This window comes from Anopheles ziemanni, chromosome 2 (assembly GCF_943734765.1).
Source record: "Anopheles ziemanni chromosome 2, idAnoZiCoDA_A2_x.2, whole genome shotgun sequence".
NCBI lineage: Eukaryota > Metazoa > Arthropoda > Insecta > Diptera > Culicidae > Anopheles > Anopheles ziemanni.
Genome location: NC_080705.1, coordinates 54,803,706 through 54,824,095, shown reverse-complemented (window position 1 = coordinate 54,824,095; position 20,390 = coordinate 54,803,706). Strand labels below are relative to the sequence as shown.

The 20,390-nt window shown below is 45.8% G+C and overlaps 60 non-coding genes across 60 annotated transcripts; all 60 read left to right on the top strand.

Moving 5' to 3' along the window:
• The first annotated feature begins 203 nt into the window (after positions 1-203).
• On the top strand, positions 204-322 carry LOC131283597 (5S ribosomal RNA). The gene has a single exon (XR_009189066.1). It is a non-coding gene; the product is annotated as a 5S ribosomal RNA (ribosomal RNA).
• A 212-nt stretch (positions 323-534) lies between these two features.
• LOC131283596 (5S ribosomal RNA) lies at positions 535-653 on the top strand. Its single transcript, XR_009189065.1, has one exon. It is a non-coding gene; the product is annotated as a 5S ribosomal RNA (ribosomal RNA).
• A 323-nt stretch (positions 654-976) lies between these two features.
• Positions 977-1,095, top strand: LOC131283595 (5S ribosomal RNA). Its single transcript, XR_009189064.1, has one exon. It is a non-coding gene; the product is annotated as a 5S ribosomal RNA (ribosomal RNA).
• Positions 1,096-1,307: 212 nt separating this feature from the next.
• LOC131283594 (5S ribosomal RNA) lies at positions 1,308-1,426 on the top strand. Its single transcript, XR_009189063.1, has one exon. It is a non-coding gene; the product is annotated as a 5S ribosomal RNA (ribosomal RNA).
• Positions 1,427-1,638: 212 nt separating this feature from the next.
• Positions 1,639-1,757, top strand: LOC131283593 (5S ribosomal RNA). The gene has a single exon (XR_009189062.1). It is a non-coding gene; the product is annotated as a 5S ribosomal RNA (ribosomal RNA).
• Positions 1,758-1,970: 213 nt separating this feature from the next.
• Positions 1,971-2,089, top strand: LOC131283592 (5S ribosomal RNA). Its single transcript, XR_009189061.1, has one exon. It is a non-coding gene; the product is annotated as a 5S ribosomal RNA (ribosomal RNA).
• Positions 2,090-2,301: 212 nt separating this feature from the next.
• Positions 2,302-2,420, top strand: LOC131283591 (5S ribosomal RNA). Its single transcript, XR_009189060.1, has one exon. It is a non-coding gene; the product is annotated as a 5S ribosomal RNA (ribosomal RNA).
• Positions 2,421-2,632: 212 nt separating this feature from the next.
• On the top strand, positions 2,633-2,753 carry LOC131283238 (5S ribosomal RNA). Its single transcript, XR_009188730.1, has one exon. It is a non-coding gene; the product is annotated as a 5S ribosomal RNA (ribosomal RNA).
• A 212-nt stretch (positions 2,754-2,965) lies between these two features.
• On the top strand, positions 2,966-3,084 carry LOC131283590 (5S ribosomal RNA). The gene has a single exon (XR_009189059.1). It is a non-coding gene; the product is annotated as a 5S ribosomal RNA (ribosomal RNA).
• A 323-nt stretch (positions 3,085-3,407) lies between these two features.
• Positions 3,408-3,526, top strand: LOC131283588 (5S ribosomal RNA). The gene has a single exon (XR_009189058.1). It is a non-coding gene; the product is annotated as a 5S ribosomal RNA (ribosomal RNA).
• A 212-nt stretch (positions 3,527-3,738) lies between these two features.
• On the top strand, positions 3,739-3,857 carry LOC131283586 (5S ribosomal RNA). The gene has a single exon (XR_009189056.1). It is a non-coding gene; the product is annotated as a 5S ribosomal RNA (ribosomal RNA).
• A 212-nt stretch (positions 3,858-4,069) lies between these two features.
• Positions 4,070-4,188, top strand: LOC131283585 (5S ribosomal RNA). Its single transcript, XR_009189055.1, has one exon. It is a non-coding gene; the product is annotated as a 5S ribosomal RNA (ribosomal RNA).
• A 212-nt stretch (positions 4,189-4,400) lies between these two features.
• On the top strand, positions 4,401-4,519 carry LOC131283584 (5S ribosomal RNA). The gene has a single exon (XR_009189054.1). It is a non-coding gene; the product is annotated as a 5S ribosomal RNA (ribosomal RNA).
• A 212-nt stretch (positions 4,520-4,731) lies between these two features.
• Positions 4,732-4,850, top strand: LOC131283583 (5S ribosomal RNA). The gene has a single exon (XR_009189053.1). It is a non-coding gene; the product is annotated as a 5S ribosomal RNA (ribosomal RNA).
• A 212-nt stretch (positions 4,851-5,062) lies between these two features.
• Positions 5,063-5,181, top strand: LOC131283582 (5S ribosomal RNA). Its single transcript, XR_009189052.1, has one exon. It is a non-coding gene; the product is annotated as a 5S ribosomal RNA (ribosomal RNA).
• A 212-nt stretch (positions 5,182-5,393) lies between these two features.
• On the top strand, positions 5,394-5,512 carry LOC131283581 (5S ribosomal RNA). Its single transcript, XR_009189051.1, has one exon. It is a non-coding gene; the product is annotated as a 5S ribosomal RNA (ribosomal RNA).
• A 213-nt stretch (positions 5,513-5,725) lies between these two features.
• LOC131283580 (5S ribosomal RNA) lies at positions 5,726-5,844 on the top strand. The gene has a single exon (XR_009189050.1). It is a non-coding gene; the product is annotated as a 5S ribosomal RNA (ribosomal RNA).
• Positions 5,845-6,056: 212 nt separating this feature from the next.
• On the top strand, positions 6,057-6,177 carry LOC131283250 (5S ribosomal RNA). Its single transcript, XR_009188741.1, has one exon. It is a non-coding gene; the product is annotated as a 5S ribosomal RNA (ribosomal RNA).
• A 213-nt stretch (positions 6,178-6,390) lies between these two features.
• LOC131283206 (5S ribosomal RNA) lies at positions 6,391-6,509 on the top strand. The gene has a single exon (XR_009188700.1). It is a non-coding gene; the product is annotated as a 5S ribosomal RNA (ribosomal RNA).
• A 212-nt stretch (positions 6,510-6,721) lies between these two features.
• LOC131283579 (5S ribosomal RNA) lies at positions 6,722-6,840 on the top strand. The gene has a single exon (XR_009189049.1). It is a non-coding gene; the product is annotated as a 5S ribosomal RNA (ribosomal RNA).
• A 212-nt stretch (positions 6,841-7,052) lies between these two features.
• On the top strand, positions 7,053-7,173 carry LOC131283237 (5S ribosomal RNA). Its single transcript, XR_009188729.1, has one exon. It is a non-coding gene; the product is annotated as a 5S ribosomal RNA (ribosomal RNA).
• A 212-nt stretch (positions 7,174-7,385) lies between these two features.
• LOC131283203 (5S ribosomal RNA) lies at positions 7,386-7,504 on the top strand. The gene has a single exon (XR_009188697.1). It is a non-coding gene; the product is annotated as a 5S ribosomal RNA (ribosomal RNA).
• Positions 7,505-7,716: 212 nt separating this feature from the next.
• Positions 7,717-7,835, top strand: LOC131283578 (5S ribosomal RNA). The gene has a single exon (XR_009189048.1). It is a non-coding gene; the product is annotated as a 5S ribosomal RNA (ribosomal RNA).
• Positions 7,836-8,047: 212 nt separating this feature from the next.
• LOC131283577 (5S ribosomal RNA) lies at positions 8,048-8,166 on the top strand. The gene has a single exon (XR_009189047.1). It is a non-coding gene; the product is annotated as a 5S ribosomal RNA (ribosomal RNA).
• Positions 8,167-8,378: 212 nt separating this feature from the next.
• LOC131283575 (5S ribosomal RNA) lies at positions 8,379-8,497 on the top strand. The gene has a single exon (XR_009189045.1). It is a non-coding gene; the product is annotated as a 5S ribosomal RNA (ribosomal RNA).
• A 212-nt stretch (positions 8,498-8,709) lies between these two features.
• On the top strand, positions 8,710-8,828 carry LOC131283574 (5S ribosomal RNA). Its single transcript, XR_009189044.1, has one exon. It is a non-coding gene; the product is annotated as a 5S ribosomal RNA (ribosomal RNA).
• Positions 8,829-9,040: 212 nt separating this feature from the next.
• On the top strand, positions 9,041-9,164 carry LOC131283255 (5S ribosomal RNA). Its single transcript, XR_009188746.1, has one exon. It is a non-coding gene; the product is annotated as a 5S ribosomal RNA (ribosomal RNA).
• A 212-nt stretch (positions 9,165-9,376) lies between these two features.
• On the top strand, positions 9,377-9,495 carry LOC131283572 (5S ribosomal RNA). Its single transcript, XR_009189043.1, has one exon. It is a non-coding gene; the product is annotated as a 5S ribosomal RNA (ribosomal RNA).
• Positions 9,496-9,707: 212 nt separating this feature from the next.
• LOC131283571 (5S ribosomal RNA) lies at positions 9,708-9,826 on the top strand. Its single transcript, XR_009189042.1, has one exon. It is a non-coding gene; the product is annotated as a 5S ribosomal RNA (ribosomal RNA).
• A 212-nt stretch (positions 9,827-10,038) lies between these two features.
• On the top strand, positions 10,039-10,157 carry LOC131283570 (5S ribosomal RNA). The gene has a single exon (XR_009189041.1). It is a non-coding gene; the product is annotated as a 5S ribosomal RNA (ribosomal RNA).
• A 212-nt stretch (positions 10,158-10,369) lies between these two features.
• LOC131283569 (5S ribosomal RNA) lies at positions 10,370-10,488 on the top strand. The gene has a single exon (XR_009189040.1). It is a non-coding gene; the product is annotated as a 5S ribosomal RNA (ribosomal RNA).
• A 212-nt stretch (positions 10,489-10,700) lies between these two features.
• LOC131283568 (5S ribosomal RNA) lies at positions 10,701-10,819 on the top strand. The gene has a single exon (XR_009189039.1). It is a non-coding gene; the product is annotated as a 5S ribosomal RNA (ribosomal RNA).
• A 212-nt stretch (positions 10,820-11,031) lies between these two features.
• On the top strand, positions 11,032-11,150 carry LOC131283567 (5S ribosomal RNA). The gene has a single exon (XR_009189038.1). It is a non-coding gene; the product is annotated as a 5S ribosomal RNA (ribosomal RNA).
• A 212-nt stretch (positions 11,151-11,362) lies between these two features.
• Positions 11,363-11,481, top strand: LOC131283566 (5S ribosomal RNA). The gene has a single exon (XR_009189037.1). It is a non-coding gene; the product is annotated as a 5S ribosomal RNA (ribosomal RNA).
• A 212-nt stretch (positions 11,482-11,693) lies between these two features.
• LOC131283565 (5S ribosomal RNA) lies at positions 11,694-11,812 on the top strand. The gene has a single exon (XR_009189036.1). It is a non-coding gene; the product is annotated as a 5S ribosomal RNA (ribosomal RNA).
• A 212-nt stretch (positions 11,813-12,024) lies between these two features.
• On the top strand, positions 12,025-12,143 carry LOC131283563 (5S ribosomal RNA). The gene has a single exon (XR_009189034.1). It is a non-coding gene; the product is annotated as a 5S ribosomal RNA (ribosomal RNA).
• Positions 12,144-12,355: 212 nt separating this feature from the next.
• On the top strand, positions 12,356-12,474 carry LOC131283562 (5S ribosomal RNA). The gene has a single exon (XR_009189033.1). It is a non-coding gene; the product is annotated as a 5S ribosomal RNA (ribosomal RNA).
• Positions 12,475-12,686: 212 nt separating this feature from the next.
• Positions 12,687-12,805, top strand: LOC131283561 (5S ribosomal RNA). The gene has a single exon (XR_009189032.1). It is a non-coding gene; the product is annotated as a 5S ribosomal RNA (ribosomal RNA).
• Positions 12,806-13,017: 212 nt separating this feature from the next.
• Positions 13,018-13,136, top strand: LOC131283560 (5S ribosomal RNA). The gene has a single exon (XR_009189031.1). It is a non-coding gene; the product is annotated as a 5S ribosomal RNA (ribosomal RNA).
• A 212-nt stretch (positions 13,137-13,348) lies between these two features.
• LOC131283559 (5S ribosomal RNA) lies at positions 13,349-13,467 on the top strand. The gene has a single exon (XR_009189030.1). It is a non-coding gene; the product is annotated as a 5S ribosomal RNA (ribosomal RNA).
• A 212-nt stretch (positions 13,468-13,679) lies between these two features.
• LOC131283558 (5S ribosomal RNA) lies at positions 13,680-13,798 on the top strand. The gene has a single exon (XR_009189029.1). It is a non-coding gene; the product is annotated as a 5S ribosomal RNA (ribosomal RNA).
• Positions 13,799-14,121: 323 nt separating this feature from the next.
• Positions 14,122-14,240, top strand: LOC131283556 (5S ribosomal RNA). The gene has a single exon (XR_009189028.1). It is a non-coding gene; the product is annotated as a 5S ribosomal RNA (ribosomal RNA).
• Positions 14,241-14,452: 212 nt separating this feature from the next.
• LOC131283555 (5S ribosomal RNA) lies at positions 14,453-14,571 on the top strand. The gene has a single exon (XR_009189027.1). It is a non-coding gene; the product is annotated as a 5S ribosomal RNA (ribosomal RNA).
• A 212-nt stretch (positions 14,572-14,783) lies between these two features.
• LOC131283554 (5S ribosomal RNA) lies at positions 14,784-14,902 on the top strand. The gene has a single exon (XR_009189026.1). It is a non-coding gene; the product is annotated as a 5S ribosomal RNA (ribosomal RNA).
• A 212-nt stretch (positions 14,903-15,114) lies between these two features.
• On the top strand, positions 15,115-15,233 carry LOC131283553 (5S ribosomal RNA). Its single transcript, XR_009189025.1, has one exon. It is a non-coding gene; the product is annotated as a 5S ribosomal RNA (ribosomal RNA).
• A 212-nt stretch (positions 15,234-15,445) lies between these two features.
• LOC131283208 (5S ribosomal RNA) lies at positions 15,446-15,564 on the top strand. Its single transcript, XR_009188702.1, has one exon. It is a non-coding gene; the product is annotated as a 5S ribosomal RNA (ribosomal RNA).
• Positions 15,565-15,776: 212 nt separating this feature from the next.
• LOC131283207 (5S ribosomal RNA) lies at positions 15,777-15,895 on the top strand. The gene has a single exon (XR_009188701.1). It is a non-coding gene; the product is annotated as a 5S ribosomal RNA (ribosomal RNA).
• Positions 15,896-16,107: 212 nt separating this feature from the next.
• On the top strand, positions 16,108-16,226 carry LOC131283551 (5S ribosomal RNA). The gene has a single exon (XR_009189023.1). It is a non-coding gene; the product is annotated as a 5S ribosomal RNA (ribosomal RNA).
• A 212-nt stretch (positions 16,227-16,438) lies between these two features.
• Positions 16,439-16,556, top strand: LOC131283241 (5S ribosomal RNA). The gene has a single exon (XR_009188733.1). It is a non-coding gene; the product is annotated as a 5S ribosomal RNA (ribosomal RNA).
• A 208-nt stretch (positions 16,557-16,764) lies between these two features.
• On the top strand, positions 16,765-16,883 carry LOC131283550 (5S ribosomal RNA). The gene has a single exon (XR_009189022.1). It is a non-coding gene; the product is annotated as a 5S ribosomal RNA (ribosomal RNA).
• Positions 16,884-17,095: 212 nt separating this feature from the next.
• LOC131283549 (5S ribosomal RNA) lies at positions 17,096-17,214 on the top strand. Its single transcript, XR_009189021.1, has one exon. It is a non-coding gene; the product is annotated as a 5S ribosomal RNA (ribosomal RNA).
• A 212-nt stretch (positions 17,215-17,426) lies between these two features.
• LOC131283548 (5S ribosomal RNA) lies at positions 17,427-17,545 on the top strand. The gene has a single exon (XR_009189020.1). It is a non-coding gene; the product is annotated as a 5S ribosomal RNA (ribosomal RNA).
• A 207-nt stretch (positions 17,546-17,752) lies between these two features.
• Positions 17,753-17,871, top strand: LOC131283260 (5S ribosomal RNA). Its single transcript, XR_009188750.1, has one exon. It is a non-coding gene; the product is annotated as a 5S ribosomal RNA (ribosomal RNA).
• Positions 17,872-18,083: 212 nt separating this feature from the next.
• LOC131283547 (5S ribosomal RNA) lies at positions 18,084-18,202 on the top strand. The gene has a single exon (XR_009189019.1). It is a non-coding gene; the product is annotated as a 5S ribosomal RNA (ribosomal RNA).
• A 212-nt stretch (positions 18,203-18,414) lies between these two features.
• On the top strand, positions 18,415-18,533 carry LOC131283546 (5S ribosomal RNA). The gene has a single exon (XR_009189018.1). It is a non-coding gene; the product is annotated as a 5S ribosomal RNA (ribosomal RNA).
• A 207-nt stretch (positions 18,534-18,740) lies between these two features.
• LOC131283545 (5S ribosomal RNA) lies at positions 18,741-18,859 on the top strand. Its single transcript, XR_009189017.1, has one exon. It is a non-coding gene; the product is annotated as a 5S ribosomal RNA (ribosomal RNA).
• A 212-nt stretch (positions 18,860-19,071) lies between these two features.
• On the top strand, positions 19,072-19,190 carry LOC131283544 (5S ribosomal RNA). Its single transcript, XR_009189016.1, has one exon. It is a non-coding gene; the product is annotated as a 5S ribosomal RNA (ribosomal RNA).
• Positions 19,191-19,403: 213 nt separating this feature from the next.
• Positions 19,404-19,522, top strand: LOC131283543 (5S ribosomal RNA). The gene has a single exon (XR_009189015.1). It is a non-coding gene; the product is annotated as a 5S ribosomal RNA (ribosomal RNA).
• A 212-nt stretch (positions 19,523-19,734) lies between these two features.
• On the top strand, positions 19,735-19,853 carry LOC131283542 (5S ribosomal RNA). Its single transcript, XR_009189014.1, has one exon. It is a non-coding gene; the product is annotated as a 5S ribosomal RNA (ribosomal RNA).
• A 212-nt stretch (positions 19,854-20,065) lies between these two features.
• Positions 20,066-20,184, top strand: LOC131283539 (5S ribosomal RNA). The gene has a single exon (XR_009189012.1). It is a non-coding gene; the product is annotated as a 5S ribosomal RNA (ribosomal RNA).
• Positions 20,185-20,390: the final 206 nt, after the last annotated feature.

Sequence of the window (20,390 nt, the reverse complement as noted above, 5' to 3'; positions counted from 1 at the left end):
TTTTTACACGCCGTTTGGTTGTGTGCGTGTGTGTGGGAATAATATTATTCCTCTCGTGGAAGGGAAACAAAAAGAAATTACATTCAATGAGTCCTTTTTGCCTTGTTGTTGGAAGAACTGGCCATTGTGAGAATGTTCTATTTTTAGCTCCTGGCAGCCTCCTTCGACGGCGCTTATGTTGCGAACATAGCAGGAGCATACTTGTCAACGACCATACCATGTTGAAAACACCGGTTCTCGTCCGATCACCGAAGTTAAGCAACATCGGGCATGGTTAGTACTTAGGTGGGTGACCACTTGGGAACGCCATGTGTCGTTGGCATCCTCAAACTTTTTACACGCCGTTTGGTTGTATGCGTGTGTGTGGGAATAATATTCTTCCTCACGTGGAAGGGAAACAAAAAGAAATTACATTCAATGAGTCCTTTTTGCCTTGTTGTTGGAAGAACTGAACATTGTGAGAATGTTCTATTTTTAGCTCCGTCCAGCCTCCTTCGACGGCGCTTATGTTGCGGACATAGCAGGAGCATACTTGTCAACGACCATACCATGTTGAAAACACCGGTTCTCGTCCGATCACCGAAGTTAAGCAACATCGGGCATGGTTAGTACTTAGGTGGGTGACCACTTGGGAACGCCATGTGTCGTTGGCATCATCAAACTTTTTACACGCCGTTTGGTTGTGTGCGTGTGTGTGGGAATAATATTCTTCCTCTCGTGGAAGGGAAACAAAAAGTAATTTCATTCAATGAGTCCTTTTCACCTTGTTGTTGGAAGAACTGGCCATTGTGAGAATGTTCTATTTTTAGCTCCGTCCAGCCTCCTTCGACGGCGCTTATGTTGCGAACATAGCAGGAGCATACTTGTCAACGACCATACCATGTTGAAAACACCGGTGTGTGAGAAAGTTCTATTTTTAGCTCCGTCCAGCCTCCTTCGACGGTGCTTATGTTGCGGACATAGCAGGAGCATACTTGTCAACGACCATACCATGTTGAAAACACCGGTTCTCGTCCGATCACCGAAGTTAAGCAACATCGGGCATGGTTAGTACTTAGGTGGGTGACCACTTGGGAACGCCATGTGTCGTTGGCATCCTCAAACTTTTTACACGCCGTTTGGTTGTGTGCGTGTGTGTGGGAATAATATTATTCCTCTCGTGGAAGGGAAACAAAAAGAAATTACATTCAATGAGTCCTTTTTGCCTTGTTGTTGGAAGAACTGGCCATTGTGAGAATGTTCTATTTTTAGCTCCGTCCAGCCTCCTTCGACGGCGCTTATGTTGCGAACATAGCAGCAACATACTTGTCAACGACCATACCATGTTGAAAACACCGGTTCTCGTCCGATCACCGAAGTTAAGCAACATCGGGCATGGTTAGTACTTAGGTGGGTGACCACTTGGGAACGCCATGTGTCGTTGGCATCCTCAAGCTTTTTACACGCCGTTTGGTTGTGTGCGTGTGTGTGGGAATAATATTCTTCCTCACGTGGAAGGGAAACAAAAAGTAATTTCATTCGATGAGTCCTTTTTGCCTTGTTGTTGGAAGAACTGAACATTGTGAGAATGTTCTATTTTTAGCTCCTGGCAGGCTCCTTCGACGGCGCTTATGTTGCGAACATAGCAGGAGCATACTTGTCAACGACCATACCATGTTGAAAACACCGGTTCTCGTCCGATCACCGAAGTTAAGCAACATCGGGCATGGTTAGTACTTAGGTGGGTGACCACTTGGGAACGCCATGTGTCGTTGGCATCCTCAAACTTTTTTACACGCCGTTTGGTTGTGTGCGTGTGTGTGGGAATAATATTGTTCCTCTCGTGGAAGGGAAACAAAAAGAAATTACATTCAATGAGTCCTTTTTGCCTTTTTGTTGGAAGAACTGGCCATTGTGAGAATGTTCTATTTTTAGCTCCGTCCAGCCTCCTTCGACGACGCTTATGTTGCGGACATAGCAGGAGCATACTTGTCAACGACCATACCATGTTGAAAACACCGGTTCTCGTCCGATCACCGAAGTTAAGCAACATCGGGCATGGTTAGTACTTAGGTGGGTGACCACTTGGGAACGCCATGTGTCGTTGGCATCCTAAAACTTTTTACACGCCGTTTGGTTGTGTGCGTGTGTGTGGGAATAATATTGTTCCTCACGTGGAAGGGAAACAAAAATTAATTTCATTCAATGAGTCCTTTTCACCTTGTTGTTGGAAGAACTGGCCATTGTGAGAATGTTCTATTTTTAGCTCCGTCCAGCCTCCTTCGACGACGCTTATGTTGCGGACATAGCAGGAGCATACTTGTCAACGACCATACCATGTTGAAAACACCGGTTCTCGTCCGATCACCGAAGTTAAGCAACATCGGGCATGGTTAGTACTTAGGTGGGTGACCACTTGGGAACGCCATGTGTCGTTGGCATCCTCAAACTTTTTACACGCCGTTTGGTTGTGTGCGTGTGTGTGGGAATAATATTGTTCCTCTCGTGGAAGGGAAACAAAAAGAAATTACATTCGATGAGTCCTTTTTGCCTTTTTGTTGGAAGAACTGGCCATTGTGAGAATGTTCTATTGTTAGCTCCTGGCAGCCTCCTTCGACGACGCTTATGTTGCGGACATAGCAGGAGCATACTTGTCAACGACCATACCATGTTGAAAACACCGGTTCTCGTCCGATCACCGAAGTTAAGCAACATCGGGCATGGTTTTAGTACTTAGGTGGGTGACCACTTGGGAACGCCATGTGTCGTTGGCATCCTCAAACTTTTTACACGCCGTTTGGTTGTGTGCGTGTGTGTGGGAATAATATTATTCCTCTCGTGGAAGGGAAACAAAAAGAAATTACATTCAATGAGTCCTTTTAGCCTTTTTGTTGGAAGAACTGGCCATTGTGAGAATGTTCTATTTTTAGCTCCGTCCAGCCTCCTTCGACGACGCTTATGTTGCGGACATAGCAGGAGCATACTTGTCAACGACCATACCATGTTGAAAACACCGGTTCTCGTCCGATCACCGAAGTTAAGCAACATCGGGCATGGTTAGTACTTAGGTGGGTGACCACTTGGGAACGCCATGTGTCGTTGGCATCCTCAAACTTTTTACACGCCGTTTGGTTGAATGCGTGTGTGTGGGAATAATATTGTTCCTCACGTGGAAGGGAAACAAAAAGAAATTACATTCAATGAGTCCTTTTCACCTTGTTGTTGGAAGAACTGAACATTGTGAGAATGTTCTATTTTTAGCTCCGTCCAGCCTCCTTCGACGGCGCTTATGTTGCGAACATAGCAGGAGCATACTTGTCAACGACCATACCATGTTGAAAACACCGGTGTGTGAGAAAGTTCTATTTTTAGCTCCGTCCAGCCTCCTTCGACGGTGCTTATGTTGCGGACATAGCAGGAGCATACTTGTCAACGACCATACCATGTTGAAAACACCGGTTCTCGTCCGATCACCGAAGTTAAGCAACATCGGGCATGGTTAGTACTTAGGTGGGTGACCACTTGGGAACGCCATGTGTCGTTGGCATCCTCAAACTTTTTACACGCCGTTTGGTTGTGTGCGTGTGTGTGGGAATAATATTATTCCTCTCGTGGAAGGGAAACAAAAAGAAATTACATTCAATGAGTCCTTTTTGCCTTTTTGTTGGAAGAACTGGCCATTGTGAGAATGTTCTATTGTTAGCTCCTGGTAGCCTCCTTCGACGACGCTTATGTTGCGAACATAGCAGGAGCATACTTGTCAACGACCATACCATGTTGAAAACACCGGTTCTCGTCCGATCACCGAAGTTAAGCAACATCGGGCATGGTTAGTACTTAGGTGGGTGACCACTTGGGAACGCCATGTGTCGTTGGCATCCTCAAACTTTTTACACGCCGTTTGGTTGTGTGCGTGTGTGTGGGAATAATATTATTCCTCTCGTGGAAGGGAAACAAAAAGAAATTACATTCAATGAGTCCTTTTTGCCTTGTTGTTGGAAGAACTGGCCATTGTGAGAATGTTCTATTTTTAGCTCCTGGCAGCCTCCTTCGACGGCGCTTATGTTGCGGACATAGCAGGAGGATACTTGTCAACGACCATACCATGTTGAAAACACCGGTTCTCGTCCGATCACCGAAGTTAAGCAACATCGGGCATGGTTAGTACTTAGGTGGGTGACCACTTGGGAACGCCATGTGTCGTTGGCATCCTCAAACTTTTTACACGCCGTTTGGTTGTGTGCGTGTGTGTGGGAATAATATTGTTCCTCTCGTGGAAGGGAAACAAACAGAAATTTCATTCGATAAGTCCTTTTCACCTTGTTGTTGGAAGAACTGGCCATTGTGAGAATGTTCTATTTTTAGCTCCTGGCAGCCTCCTTCGACGGCGCTTATGTTGCGGACATAGCAGGAGCATACTTGTCAACGACCATACCATGTTGAAAACACCGGTTCTCGTCCGATCACCGAAGTTAAGCAACATCGGGCATGGTTAGTACTTAGGTGGGTGACCACTTGGGAACGCCATGTGTCGTTGGCATCCTCAAACTTTTTACACGCCGTTTGGTTGTGTGCGTGTGTGTGGGAATAATATTGTTCCTCTCGTGGAAGGGAAACAAAAAGTAATTTAATTCGATGAGTCCTTTTCACCTTGTTATTGGAAGAAATTGCCATTGTGAGAATGTTCTATTTTTAGCTCCGTCCAGCCTCCTTCGACGACGCTTATGTTGCGGACATAGCAGGAGCATACTTGTCAACGACCATACCATGTTGAAAACACCGGTTCTCGTCCGATCACCGAAGTTAAGCAACATCGGGCATGGTTAGTACTTAGGTGGGTGACCACTTGGGAACGCCATGTGTCGTTGGCATCCTCAAACTTTTTACACGCCGTTTGGTTGTGTGCGTGTGTGTGGGAATAATATTGTTCCTCTCGTGGAAGGGAAACAAAAAGAAATTACATTCAATGAGTCCTTTTTGCCTTTTTGTTGGAAGAACTGGCCATTGTGAGAATGTTCTATTTTTAGCTCCGTCCAGCCTCCTTCGACGGCGCTTATGTTGCGAACATAGCAGCAACATACTTGTCAACGACCATACCATGTTGAAAACACCGGTTCTCGTCCGATCACCGAAGTTAAGCAACATCGGGCATGGTTAGTACTTAGGTGGGTGACCACTTGGGAACGCCATGTGTCGTTGGCATCCTCAAACTTTTTACACGCCGTTTGGTTGTATGCGTGTGTGTGGGAATAATATTATTCCTCTCGTGGAAGGGAAACAAAAAGTAATTTCATTCGATGAGTCCTTTTTGCCTTGTTGTTGGAAGAACTGAACATTGTGAGAATGTTCTATTTTTAGCTCCTGGCAGGCTCCTTCGACGGCGCTTATGTTGCGAACATAGCAGGAGCATACTTGTCAACGACCATACCATGTTGAAAACACCGGTTCTCGTCCGATCACCGAAGTTAAGCAACATCGGGCATGGTTAGTACTTAGGTGGGTGACCACTTGGGAACGCCATGTGTCGTTGGCATCCTCAAACTTTTTTACACGCCGTTTGGTTGTGTGCGTGTGTGTGGGAATAATATTATTCCTCTCGTGGAAGGGAAACAAAAAGAAATTACATTCAATGAGTCCTTTTTGCCTTTTTGTTGGAAGAACTGGCCATTGTGAGAATGTTCTATTTTTAGCTCCGTCCAGCCTCCTTCGACGACGCTTATGTTGCGGACATAGCAGGAGCATACTTGTCAACGACCATACCATGTTGAAAACACCGGTTCTCGTCCGATCACCGAAGTTAAGCAACATCGGGCATGGTTAGTACTTAGGTGGGTGACCACTTGGGAACGCCATGTGTCGTTGGCATCCTCAAACTTTTTACACGCCGTTTGGTTGTGTGCGTGTGTGTGGGAATAATATTGTTCCTCTCGTGGAAGGGAAACAAAAAGAAATTACATTCAATGAGTCCTTTTTGCCTTTTTGTTGGAAGAACTGGCCATTGTGAGAATGTTCTATTGTTAGCTCCTGGCAGCCTCCTTCGACGACGCTTATGTTGCGGACATAGCAGGAGCATACTTGTCAACGACCATACCATGTTGAAAACACCGGTTCTCGTCCGATCACCGAAGTTAAGCAACATCGGGCATGGTTAGTACTTAGGTGGGTGACCACTTGGGAACGCCATGTGTCGTGTTGGCATCCTCAAACTTTTTTACACACCGTTTGGTTGAATGCGTGTGTGTGGGAATAATATTGTTCCTCTCTTGGAAGGGAAACAAAAAGTAGTTTCATTAAATGAGTCCTTTTCACCTTGTTGTTGGAAGAACTGAACATTGTGAGAATGTTCTATTTTTAGCTCCGTCCAGCCTCCTTCGACGGCGCTTATGTTGCGGACATAGCAGGAGCATACTTGTCAACGACCATACCATGTTGAAAACACCGGTTCTCGTCCGATCACCGAAGTTAAGCAACATCGGGCATGGTTAGTATTTAGGTGGGTGACCACTTGGGAACGCCATGTGTCGTTGGCATCCTCAAACTTTTTACACGCCGTTTGGTTGTGTGCGTGTGTGTGGGAATAATATTATTCCTCTCGTGGAAGGGAAACAAAAAGAAATTACATTCAATGAGTCCTTTTTGCCTTTTTGTTGGAAGAACTGGCCATTGTGAGAATGTTCTATTTTTAGCTCCGTCCAGCCTCCTTCGACGACGCTTATGTTGCGGACATAGCAGGAGCATACTTGTCAACGACCATACCATGTTGAAAACACCGGTTCTCGTCCGATCACCGAAGTTAAGCAACATCGGGCATGGTTAGTACTTAGGTGGGTGACCACTTGGGAACGCCATGTGTCGTTGGCATCCTCAAACTTTTTACACGCCGTTTGGTTGTGTGCGTGTGTGTGGGAATAATATTGTTCCTCTCGTGGAAGGGAAACAAAAAGTAATTACATTCAATGAGTCCTTTTTGCCTTTTTGTTGGAAGAACTGGCCATTGTGAGAATGTTCTATTGTTAGCTCCTGGCAGCCTCCTTCGACGACGCTTATGTTGCGGACATAGCAGGAGCATACTTGTCAACGACCATACCATGTTGAAAACACCGGTTCTCGTCCGATCACCGAAGTTAAGCAACATCGGGCATGGTTTTAGTACTTAGGTGGGTGACCACTTGGGAACGCCATGTGTCGTTGGCATCCTCAAACTTTTTACACGCCGTTTGGTTGTGTGCGTGTGTGTGGGAATAATATTATTCCTCTCGTGGAAGGGAAACAAAAAGAAATTACATTCAATGAGTCCTTTTTGCCTTTTTGTTGGAAGAACTGGCCATTGTGAGAATGTTCTATTGTTAGCTCCTGGCAGCCTCCTTCGACGACGCTTATGTTGCGGACATAGCAGGAGCATACTTGTCAACGACCATACCATGTTGAAAACACCGGTTTTCGTCCGATCACCGAAGTTAAGCAACATCGGGCATGGTTAGTACTTAGGTGGGTGACCACTTGGGAACGCCATGTGTCGTTGGCATCCTCAAACTTTTTACACGCCGTTTGGTTGTGTGCGTGTGTGTGGGAATAATATTGTTCCTCTCGTGGAAGGGAAACAAAAAGTAATTTAATTCGATGAGTCCTTTTCACCTTGTTATTGGAAGAAATTGCCATTGTGAGAATGTTCTATTTTTAGCTCCGTCCAGCCTCCTTCGACGACGCTTATGTTGCGGACATAGCAGGAGCATACTTGTCAACGACCATACCATGTTGAAAACACCGGTTCTCGTCCGATCACCGAAGTTAAGCAACATCGGGCATGGTTAGTACTTAGGTGGGTGACCACTTGGGAACGCCATGTGTCGTTGGCATCCTCAAACTTTTTACACGCCGTTTGGTTGTGTGCGTGTGTGTGGGAATAATATTATTCCTCACGTGGAAGGGAAACAAAAAGAAATTACATTCAATGAGTCCTTTTTGCCTTGTTGTTGGAAGAACTGGCCATTGTGAGAATGTTCTATTTTTAGCTCCTGGCAGCCTCCTTCGACGGCGCTTATGTTGCGAACATAGCAGGAGCATACTTGTCAACGACCATACCATGTTGAAAACACCGGTTCTCGTCCGATCACCGAAGTTAAGCAACATCGGGCATGGTTAGTACTTAGGTGGGTGACCACTTGGGAACGCCATGTGTCGTTGGCATCCTCAAACTTTTTACACGCCGTTTGGTTGTATGCGTGTGTGTGGGAATAATATTCTTCCTCACGTGGAAGGGAAACAAAAAGAAATTACATTCAATGAGTCCTTTTTGCCTTGTTGTTGGAAGAACTGAACATTGTGAGAATGTTCTATTTTTAGCTCCGTCCAGCCTCCTTCGACGGCGCTTATGTTGCGGACATAGCAGGAGCATACTTGTCAACGACCATACCATGTTGAAAACACCGGTTCTCGTCCGATCACCGAAGTTAAGCAACATCGGGCATGGTTAGTACTTAGGTGGGTGACCACTTGGGAACGCCATGTGTCGTTGGCATCATCAAACTTTTTACACGCCGTTTGGTTGTGTGCGTGTGTGTGGGAATAATATTCTTCCTCTCGTGGAAGGGAAACAAAAAGTAATTTCATTCAATGAGTCCTTTTCACCTTGTTGTTGGAAGAACTGGCCATTGGGAGAATGTTCTATTTTTAGCTCCGTCCAGCCTCCTTCGACGGCGCTTATGTTGCGGACATAGCAGGAGCATACTTGTCAACGACCATACCATGTTGAAAACACCGGTTCTCGTCCGATCACCGAAGTTAAGCAACATCGGGCATGGTTAGTACTTAGGTGGGTGACCACTTGGGAACGCCATGTGTCGTTGGCATCCTCAAACTTTTTACACGCCGTTTGGTTGTATGCGTGTGTGTGGGAATAATATTCTTCCTCTCGTGGAAGGGAAACAAAAAGAAATTACATTCAATGAGTCCTTTTCACCTTGTTGTTGGAAGAACTGGGCATTGTGAGAATGTTCTATTTTTAGCTCCTGGCAGCCTCCTTCGACGGCGCTTATGTTGCGGACATAGCAGGAGCATACTTGTCAACGACCATACCATGTTGAAAACACCGGTTCTCGTCCGATCACCGAAGTTAAGCAACATCGGGCATGGTTAGTACAGTACTTAGGTGGGTGACCACTTGGGAACGCCATGTGTCGTTGGCATCCTCAAACTTTTTACACGCCGTTTGGTTGTATGCGTGTGTGTGGGAATAATATTCTTCCTCTCGTGGCAGGGAAACAAAAAGAAATTACATTCAATGAGTCCTTTTTGCCTTGTTGTTGGAAGAACTGGCCATTGTGAGAATGTTCTATTTTTAGCTCCTGGCAGCCTCCTTCGACGGCGCTTATGTTGCGAACATAGCAGGAGCATACTTGTCAACGACCATACCATGTTGAAAACACCGGTTCTCGTCCGATCACCGAAGTTAAGCAACATCGGGCATGGTTAGTACTTAGGTGGGTGACCACTTGGGAACGCCATGTGTCGTTGGCATCCTCAAACTTTTTACACGCCGTTTGGTTGTGTGCGTGTGTGTGGGAATAATATTCTTCCTCTCGTGGAAGGGAAACAAAAAGTAATTTAATTCGATGAGTCCTTTTCACCTTGTTATTGGAAGAAATTGCCATTGTGAGAATGTTCTATTTTTAGCTCCGTCCAGCCTCCTTCGACGACGCTTATGTTGCGAACATAGCAGGAGCATACTTGTCAACGACCATACCATGTTGAAAACACCGGTTCTCGTCCGATCACCGAAGTTAAGCAACATCGGGCATGGTTAGTACTTAGGTGGGTGACCACTTGGGAACGCCATGTGTCGTTGGCATCCTCAAACTTTTTACACGCCGTTTGGTTGTGTGCGTGTGTGTGGGAATAATATTGTTCCTCTCGTGGAAGGGAAACAAAAAGTAATTTAATTCGATGAGTCCTTTTCACCTTGTTATTGGAAGAAATTGCCATTGTGAGAATGTTCTATTTTTAGCTCCGTCCAGCCTCCTTCGACGACGCTTATGTTGCGGACATAGCAGGAGCATACTTGTCAACGACCATACCATGTTGAAAACACCGGTTCTCGTCCGATCACCGAAGTTAAGCAACATCGGGCATGGTTAGTACTTAGGTGGGTGACCACTTGGGAACGCCATGTGTCGTTGGCATCCTCAAACTTTTTACACGCCGTTTGGTTGTGTGCGTGTGTGTGGGAATAATATTATTCCTCTCGTGGAAGGGAAACAAAAAGAAATTACATTCAATGAGTCCTTTTTGCCTTGTTGTTGGAAGAACTGGCCATTGTGAGAATGTTCTATTTTTAGCTCCTGGCAGCCTCCTTCGACGGCGCTTATGTTGCGGACATAGCAGGAGCATACTTGTCAACGACCATACCATGTTGAAAACACCGGTTCTCGTCCGATCACCGAAGTTAAGCAACATCGGGCATGGTTAGTACTTAGGTGGGTGACCACTTGGGAACGCCATGTGTCGTTGGCATCCTCAAACTTTTTACACGCCGTTTGGTTGTATGCGTGTGTGTGGGAATAATATTCTTCCTCACGTGGAAGGGAAACAAAAAGAAATTACATTCAATGAGTCCTTTTTGCCTTGTTGTTGGAAGAACTGAACATTGTGAGAATGTTCTATTTTTAGCTCCGTCCAGCCTCCTTCGACGGCGCTTATGTTGCGGACATAGCAGGAGCATACTTGTCAACGACCATACCATGTTGAAAACACCGGTTCTCGTCCGATCACCGAAGTTAAGCAACATCGGGCATGGTTAGTACTTAGGTGGGTGACCACTTGGGAACGCCATGTGTCGTTGGCATCATCAAACTTTTTACACGCCGTTTGGTTGTGTGCGTGTGTGTGGGAATAATATTCTTCCTCTCGTGGAAGGGAAACAAAAAGTAATTTCATTCAATGAGTCCTTTTCACCTTGTTGTTGGAAGAACTGGCCATTGGGAGAATGTTCTATTTTTAGCTCCGTCCAGCCTCCTTCGACGACGCTTATGTTGCGGACATAGCAGGAGCATACTTGTCAACGACCATACCATGTTGAAAACACCGGTTCTCGTCCGATCACCGAAGTTAAGCAACATCGGGCATGGTTAGTACTTAGGTGGGTGACCACTTGGGAACGCCATGTGTCGTTGGCATCCTCAAACTTTTTACACGCCGTTTGGTTGTGTGCGTGTGTGTGGGAATAATATTGTTCCTCTCGTGGAAGGGAAACAAAAAGAAATTTCATTCAATGAGTCCTTTTTGCCTTGTTGTTGGAAGAACTGGCCATTGTGAGAATGTTCTATTTTTAGCTCCGTCCAGCCTCCTTCGACGACGCTTATGTTGCGGACATAGCAGGAGCATACTTGTCAACGACCATACCATGTTGAAAACACCGGTTCTCGTCCGATCACCGAAGTTAAGCAACATCGGGCATGGTTAGTACTTAGGTGGGTGACCACTTGGGAACGCCATGTGTCGTTGGCATCCTCAAACTTTTTACACGCCGTTTGGTTGTGTGCGTGTGTGTGGGAATAATATTGTTCCTCTCGTGGAAGGGAAACAAAAAGAAATTTCATTCAATGAGTCCTTTTTGCCTTGTTGTTGGAAGAACTGGCCATTGTAAGAATGTTCTATTTTTAGCTCCGTCCAGCCTCCTTCGACGACGCTTATGTTGCGGACATAGCAGGAGCATACTTGTCAACGACCATACCATGTTGAAAACACCGGTTCTCGTCCGATCACCGAAGTTAAGCAACATCGGGCATGGTTAGTACTTAGGTGGGTGACCACTTGGGAACGCCATGTGTCGTTGGCATCCTCAAACTTTTTACACGCCGTTTGGTTGTGTGCGTGTGTGTGGGAATAATATTCTTCCTCTCGTGGAAGGGAAACAAAAAGAAATTACATTCAATGAGTCCTTTTTGCCTTGTTGTTGGAAGAACTGAACATTGTGAGAATGTTCTATTTTTAGCTCCTGGCAGCCTCCTTCGACGGCGCTTATGTTGCGGACATAGCAGGAGCATACTTGTCAACGACCATACCATGTTGAAAACACCGGTTCTCGTCCGATCACCGAAGTTAAGCAACATCGGGCATGGTTAGTACTTAGGTGGGTGACCACTTGGGAACGCCATGTGTCGTTGGCATCCTCAAACTTTTTACATACCGTTTGGTTGTGTGCGTGTGTGTGGGAATAATATTGTTCCTCTCGTGGAAGGGAAACAAAAAGAAATTACATTCAATGAGTCCTTTTCACCTTGTTGTTGGAAGAACTGGCCATTGTGAGAAAGTTCTATTTTTAGCTCCTGGCAGGCTCCTTCGACGGCGCTTATGTTGCGAACATAGCAGGAGCATACTTGTCAACGACCATACCATGTTGAAAACACCGGTTCTCGTCCGATCACCGAAGTTAAGCAACATCGGGCATGGTTAGTACTTAGGTGGGTGACCACTTGGGAACGCCATGTGTCGTTGGCATCCTCAAACTTTTTACACGCCGTTTGGTTGTATGCGTGTGTGTGGGAATAATATTCTTCCTCTCGTGGAAGGGAAACAAAAAGAAATTTCATTCAATGAGTCCTTTTCACCTTGTTGTTGGAAGAACTGGCCATTGTGAGAATGTTCTATTTTTAGCTCCTGGCAGCCTCCTTCGACGGCGTTTATGTTGCGGACATAGCAGGAGCATACTTGTCAACGACCATACCATGTTGAAAACACCGGTTCTCGTCCGATCACCGAAGTTAAGCAACATCGGGCATGGTTAGTACTTAGGTGGGTGACCACTTGGGAACGCCATGTGTCGTTGGCATCCTCAAACTTTTTACACGCCGTTTGGTTGTATGCGTGTGTGTGGGAATAATATTCTTCCTCTCGTGGAAGGGAAACAAAAAGAAATTACATTCAATGAGTCCTTTTCACCTTGTTGTTGGAAGAACTGGGCATTGTGAGAATGTTCTATTTTTAGCTCCTGGCAGCCTCCTTCGACGGCGCTTATGTTGCGGACATAGCAGGAGCATACTTGTCAACGACCATACCATGTTGAAAACACCGGTTCTCGTCCGATCACCGAAGTTAAGCAACATCGGGCATGGTTAGTACTTAGGTGGGTGACCACTTGGGAACGCCATGTGTCGTTGGCATCCTCAAACTTTTTACACGCCGTTTGGTTGTATGCGTGTGTGTGGGAATAATATTCTTCCTCTCGTGGCAGGGAAACAAAAAGAAATTACATTCAATGAGTCCTTTTTGCCTTGTTGTTGGAAGAACTGGCCATTGTGAGAATGTTCTATTTTTAGCTCCTGGCAGGCTCCTTCGACGGCGCTTATGTTGCGAACATAGCAGGAGCATACTTGTCAACGACCATACCATGTTGAAAACACCGGTTCTCGTCCGATCACCGAAGTTAAGCAACATCGGGCATGGTTAGTACTTAGGTGGGTGACCACTTGGGAACGCCATGTGTCGTTGGCATCCTCAAACTTTTTACACACCGTTTGGTTGTGTGCGTGTGTGTGGGAATAATATTGTTCCTCTCGTGGAAGGGAAACAAAAAGAAATTACATTCAATGAGTCCTTTTCACCTTGTTGTTGGAAGAACTGGCCATTGTGAGAAAGTTCTATTTTTAGCTCCTGGCAGCCTCCTTCGACGGCGCTTATGTTGTGGACATAGCAGGAGCATACTTGTCAACGACCATACCATGTTGAAAACACCGGTTCTCGTCCGATCACCGAAGTTAAGCAACATCGGGCATGGTTAGTACTTAGGTGGGTGACCACTTGGGAACGCCATGTGTCGTTGGCATCATCAAACTTTTTACACGCCGTTTGGTTGTGTGCGTGTGTGTGGGAATAATATTCTTCCTCTCGTGGAAGGGAAACAAAAAGTAATTTCATTCAATGAGTCCTTTTCACCTTGTTGTTGGAAGAACTGGCCATTGGGAGAATGTTCTATTTTTAGCTCCGTCCAGCCTCCTTCGACGGCGCTTATGTTGCGAACATAGCAGGAGCATACTTGTCAACGACCATACCATGTTGAAAACACCGGTGTGTGAGAAAGTTCTATTTTTAGCTCCGTCCAGCCTCCTTCGACGGTGCTTATGTTGCGGACATAGCAGGAGCATACTTGTCAACGACCATACCATGTTGAAAACACCGGTTCTCGTCCGATCACCGAAGTTAAGCAACATCGGGCATGGTTAGTACTTAGGTGGGTGACCACTTGGGAACGCCATGTGTCGTTGGCATCCTCAAACTTTTTACACGCCGTTTGGTTGTGTGCGTGTGTGTGGGAATAATATTGTTCCTCTCGTGGAAGGGAAACAAAAAGAAATTACATTCAATGAGTCCTTTTCACCTTGTTGTTGGAAGAACTGGCCATTGTGAGAAAGTTCTATTTTTAGCTCCTGGCAGCCTCCTTCGACGGCGCTTACGTTGCGGACATAGCAGGAGCATACTTGTCAACGACCATACCATGTTGAAAACACCGGTTCTCGTCCGATCACCGAAGTTAAGCAACATCGGGCATGGTTAGTACTTAGGTGGGTGACCACTTGGGAACGCCATGTGTCGTTGGCATCCTCAAACTTTTTACACGCCGTTTGGTTGTATGCGTGTGTGTGGGAATAATATTGTTCCTCTCGTGGAAGGGAAACAAAAAGAAATTTCATTCAATGAGTCCTTTTTGCCTTGTTGTTGGAAGAACTGGCCATTGTGAGAATGTTCTATTTTTAGCTCCGTCCAGCCTCCTTCGACGGCGCTTATGTTGCGGACATAGCAGGAGCATACTTGTCAACGACCATACCATGTTGAAAACACCGGTTCTCGTCCGATCACCGAAGTTAAGCAACATCGGGCATGGTTAGTACTTAGGTGGGTGACCACTTGGGAACGCCATGTGTCGTTGGCATCCTCAAACTTTTTACACGCCGTTTGGTTGTATGCATGTGTGTGGGAATAATGTTCTTCCTCACGTGGAAGGGAAACAAAAAGAAATTACATTCAATGAGTCCTTTTCACCTTGTTGTTGGAAGAACTGGCCATTGTGAGAAAGTTCTATTTTTAGCTCCGTCCAGCCTCCTTCGACGGCGCTTATGTTGCGGACATAGCAGGAGCATACTTGTCAACGACCATACCATGTTGAAAACACCGGTTCTCGTCCGATCACCGAAGTTAAGCAACATCGGGCATGGTTAGTACTTAGGTGGGTGACCACTTGGGAACGCCATGTGTCGTTGGCATCCTCAAACTTTTTACACGCCGTTTGGTTGTGTGCGTGTGTGTGGGAATAATATTCTTCCTCTCGTGGAAGGGAAACAAAAAGTAATTTCATTCAATGAGTCCTTTTCACCTTGTTGTTGGAAGAACTGGCCATTGTGAGAATGTTCTATTTTTAGCTCCGTCCAGCCTTCTTCGACGACGCTTATGTTGCGGACATAGCAGGAGCATACTTGTCAACGACCATACCATGTTGAAAACACCGGTTCTCGTCCGATCACCGAAGTTAACCAACATCGGGCATGGTTAGTACTTAGGTGGGTGACCACTTGGGAACGCCATGTGTCGTTGGCATCCTCAAACTTTTTACACGCCGTTTGGTTGTATGCGTGTGTGTGGGAATAATATTGTTCCTCTCGTGGAAGGGAAACAAAAAGAAATTTCATTCAATGAGTCCTTTTTGCCTTGTTGTTGGAAGAACTGGCCATTGTGAGAAAGTTCTATTTTTAGCTCCGTCCAGCCTCCTTCGACGGCGCTTATGTTGCGGACATAGCAGGAGCATACTTGTCAACGACCATACCATGTTGAAAACACCGGTTCTCGTCCGATCACCGAAGTTAACCAACATCGGGCATGGTTAGTACTTAGGTGGGTGACCACTTGGGAACGCCATGTGTCGTTGGCATCCTCAAACTTTTTACACGCCGTTTGGTTGTATGCGTGTGTGTGGGAATAATATTGTTCCTCTCGTGGAAGGGAAACAAAAAGAAATTTCATTCAATGAGTCCTTTTTGCCTTGTTGTTGGAAGAACTGGCCATTGTGAGAATGTTCTATTTTTAGCTCCGTCCAGCCTCCTTCGACGGCGCTTATGTTGCGGACATAGCAGGAGCATACTTGTCAACGACCATACCATGTTGAAAACACCGGTTCTCGTCCGATCACCGAAGTTAAGCAACATCGGGCATGGTTAGTACTTAGGTGGGTGACCACTTGGGAACGCCATGTGTCGTTGGCATCCTCAAACTTTTTACACGCCGTTTGGTTGTATGCGTGTGTGTGGGAATAATATTCTTCCTCACGTGGAAGGGAAACAAAAAGAAATTAAATTCAATGAGTCCTTTTTGCCTTGTTGTTGGAAGAACTGGCCATTGTGAGAATGTTCTATTTTTAGCACCGGGCAGCCTCCTTCGACGGCGCTTATGTTGCGGACATAGCAGGAGCATACTTGTCAACGACCATACCATGTTGAAAACACCGGTTCTCGTCCGATCACCGAGTTAAGCAACATCGGGCATGGTTAGTACTTAGGTGGGTGACCACTTGGGAACGCCATGTGTCGTTGGCATCCTCAAACTTTTTACACGCCGTTTGGTTGTGTGCGTGTGTGTGGGAATAATATCCTCACGTGAAAGGGAAACAAAAAGAAATTACATTCAATGAGTCCTTTTCACCTTGTTGTTGGAAGAACTGGCCATTGTGAGAATGTTCTATTTTTAGCTCCTGGCAGCCTCCTTCGACGGCGCTTATCTTGCAAACATAGCAGGAGCATACTTGTCAACGACCATACCATGTTGAAAACACCGGTTCTCGTCCGATCACCGAAGTTAAGCAACATCGGGCATGGTTAGTACTTAGGTGGGTGACCACTTGGGAACGCCATGTGTCGTTGGCATCCTCAAACTTTTTACACACCGTTTGGTTGTGTGCGTGTGTGTGGGAATAATATTCTTCCTCTCGTGGAAGGGAAACAAAAAGAAATTAAATTCAATGAGTCCTTTTTGTCTTGTTGTTGGAAGAACTGGCCATTGTGAGAATGTTCTATTTTTAGCACCGGGCAGCCTCCTTCGACGGCGCTTATCTTGCAAACATAGCAGGAGCATACTTGTCAACGACCATACCATGTTGAAAACACCGGTTCTCGTCCGATCACCGAAGTTAAGCAACATCGGGCATGGTTAGTACTTAGGTGGGTGACCACTTGGGAACGCCATGTGTCGTTGGCATTCTCAAACTTTTTACACGCCGTTTGATTGTATGCGTGTGTGTGGGAATAATATTCTTCCTCTCGTGGAAGGGAAACAAAAAGAAATTTCATTCGATAAGTCCTTTTCACCTTGTTGTTGGAAGAACTGGCCATTGTGAGAATGTTCTATTTTTAGCTACTGGCAGCCTCCTTCGACGGCGCTTATGTTGCGGACATAGCAGGAGCATACTTGTCAACGACCATACCATGTTGAAAACACCGGTTCTCGTCCGATCACCGAAGTTAAGCAACATCGGGCATGGTTAGTACTTAGGTGGGTGACCACTTGGGAACGCCATGTGTCGTTGGCATCCTCAAACTTTTTACACACCGTTTGGTTGTGTGCGTGTGTGTGGGAATAATATCCTCACGTGAAAGGGAAACAAAAAGAAATTACATTCAATGAGTCCTTTTTGCCTTGTTGTTGGAAGAACTGAACATTGTGAGAATGTTCTATTTTTAGCTCCTGGCGCCTCCTTCGACGGCGCTTATCTTCCAAACATAGCAGGAGCATACTTGTCAACGACCATACCATGTTGAAAACACCGGTTCTCGTCCGATCACCGAAGTTAAGCAACATCGGGCATGGTTAGTACTTAGGTGGGTGACCACTTGGGAACGACACATGGCGTTGGCATCCTCAAACATTTTACACGCCGTTTGATTGTGTGCGTGTGTGTGGGAATAATATTCTTCCTCTCGTGGAAGGGAAACAAAAAGTAATTTCATTCGATGAGTCCTTTTCACCTTGTTGTTGGAAGAACTGAACATTGTGAGAATGTTCTATTTTTAGCTCCTGGTAGCCTCCTTCGACGGCGCTTATGTTGCGGACATAGCAGGAGCATACTTGTCAACGACCATACCATGTTGAAAACACCGGTTCTCGTCCGATCACCGAAGTTAAGCAACATCGGGCATGGTTAGTACTTAGGTGGGTGACCACTTGGGAACGCCATGTGTCGTTGGCATCCTCAAACTTTTTACACGCCGTTTGGTTGAATGCGTGTGTGTGGGAATAATATTGTTCCTCTCGTGGAAGGGAAACAAAAAGAAATTTCATTCGATAAGTCCTTTTCACCTTGTTGTTGGAAGAACTGGCCATTGTGAGAATGTTCTATTTTTAGCTCCTGGTAGCCTGCTTCGACGGCGCTTATGTTGCGGACATAGCAGGAGCATACTTGTCAACGACCATACCATGTTGAAAACACCGGTTCTCGTCCGATCACCGAAGTTAAGCAACATCGGGCATGGTTAGTACTTAGGTGGGTGACCACTTGGGAACGCCATGTGTCGTTGGCATCCTCAAACTTTTTACACGCCGTTTGGTTGTGTGCGTGTGTGTGGGAATAATATCCTCACGTGAAAGGGAAACAAAAAGAAATTACATTCAATGAGTCCTTTTCACCTTGTTGTTGGAAGAACTGAACATTGTGAGAATGTTCTATTTTTAGCTCCTGGCGCCTCCTTCGACGGCGCTTATCTTGCAAACATAGCAGGAGCATACTTGTCAACGACCATACCATGTTGAAAACACCGGTTCTCGTCCGATCACCGAAGTTAAGCAACATCGGGCATGGTTAGTACTTAGGTGGGTGACCACTTGGGAACGCCATGTGTCGTTGGCATCCTCAAACTTTTTACACACCGTTTGGTTGAATGCGTGTGTGTGGGAATAATATTGTTCCTCTCGTGGAAGGGAAACAAAAAGTAATTTCATTCGATAAGTCCTTTTCACCTTGTTGTTGGAAGAACTGGCCATTGTGAGAATGTTCTATTTTTAGCTCCTGGTAGCCTGCTTCGACGGCGCTTATGTTGCGGACATAGCAGGAGCATACTTGTCAACGACCATACCATGTTGAAAACACCGGTTCTCGTCCGATCACCGAAGTTAAGCAACATCGGGCATGGTTAGTACTTAGGTGGGTGACCACTTGGGAACGCCATGTGTCGTTGGCATCCTCAAACTTTTTTACACACCGTTTGGTTGAATGCGTGTGTGTGGGAATAATATTGTTCCTCTCTTGGAAGGGAAACAAAAAGTAATTTCAGTCGATGTGTCCTTTTCACCTTGTTGTTGGAAGAACTGAACATTGTGAGAATGTTCTATTTTTAGCTCCGTCCAGCCTCCTTCGACGGCGCTTATGTTGCGGACATAGCAGGAGCATACTTGTCAACGACCATACCATGTTGAAAACACCGGTTCTCGTCCGATCACCGAAGTTAAGCAACATCGGGCATGGTTAGTACTTAGGTGGGTGACCACTTGGGAACGCCATGTGTCGTTGGCATCCTCAAACTTTTTACACGCCGTTTGGTTGAATGCGTGTGTGTGGGAATAATATTGTTCCTCTCGTGGAAGGGAAACAAAAAGTAATTTCATTAAATGAGTCCTTTTCACCTTGTTGTTGGAAGAACTGAACATTGTGAGAATGTTCTATTTTTAGCTCCGTCCAGCCTCCTTCGACGGCGTTTATGTTGCGGACATAGCAGGAGCATACTTGTCAACGACCATACCATGTTGAAAACACCGGTTCTCGTCCGATCACCGAAGTTAAGCAACATCGGGCATGGTTAGTACTTAGGTGGGTGACCACTTGGGAACGCCATGTGTCGTTGGCATCCTCAAACTTTTTACACGCCGTTTGGTTGTGTGCGTGTGTGTGGGAATAATATTCTTCCTCTCGTGGAAGGGAAACAAAAAGAAATTTCATTAAATGAGTCTTTTTCACCTTGTTGTTGGAAGAACTGAACATTGTGAGAATGTTCTATTTTTAGCTCCTGGCAGCCTCCTTCGACGGCGCTTATGTTGCGGACATAGCAGGAGCATACTTGTCAACGACCATACCATGTTGAAAACACCGGTTCTCGTCCGATCACCGAAGTTAAGCAACATCGGGCATGGTTAGTACTTAGGTGGGTGACCACTTGGGAACGCCATGTGTCGTTGGCATCCTCAAACTTTTTACACGCCGTTTGGTTGAATGCGTGTGTGTGGGAATAATATTGTTCCTCTCGTGGAAGGAAAACAAAAAGAAATTACATTCAATGAGTCCTTTTCACCTTGTTGTTGGAAGAAATGGCCATTGTGAGAATGTTCTATTTTTAGCTCCGTCCAGCCTCCTTCGACGACGCTTATGTTGCGGACATAGCAGGAGC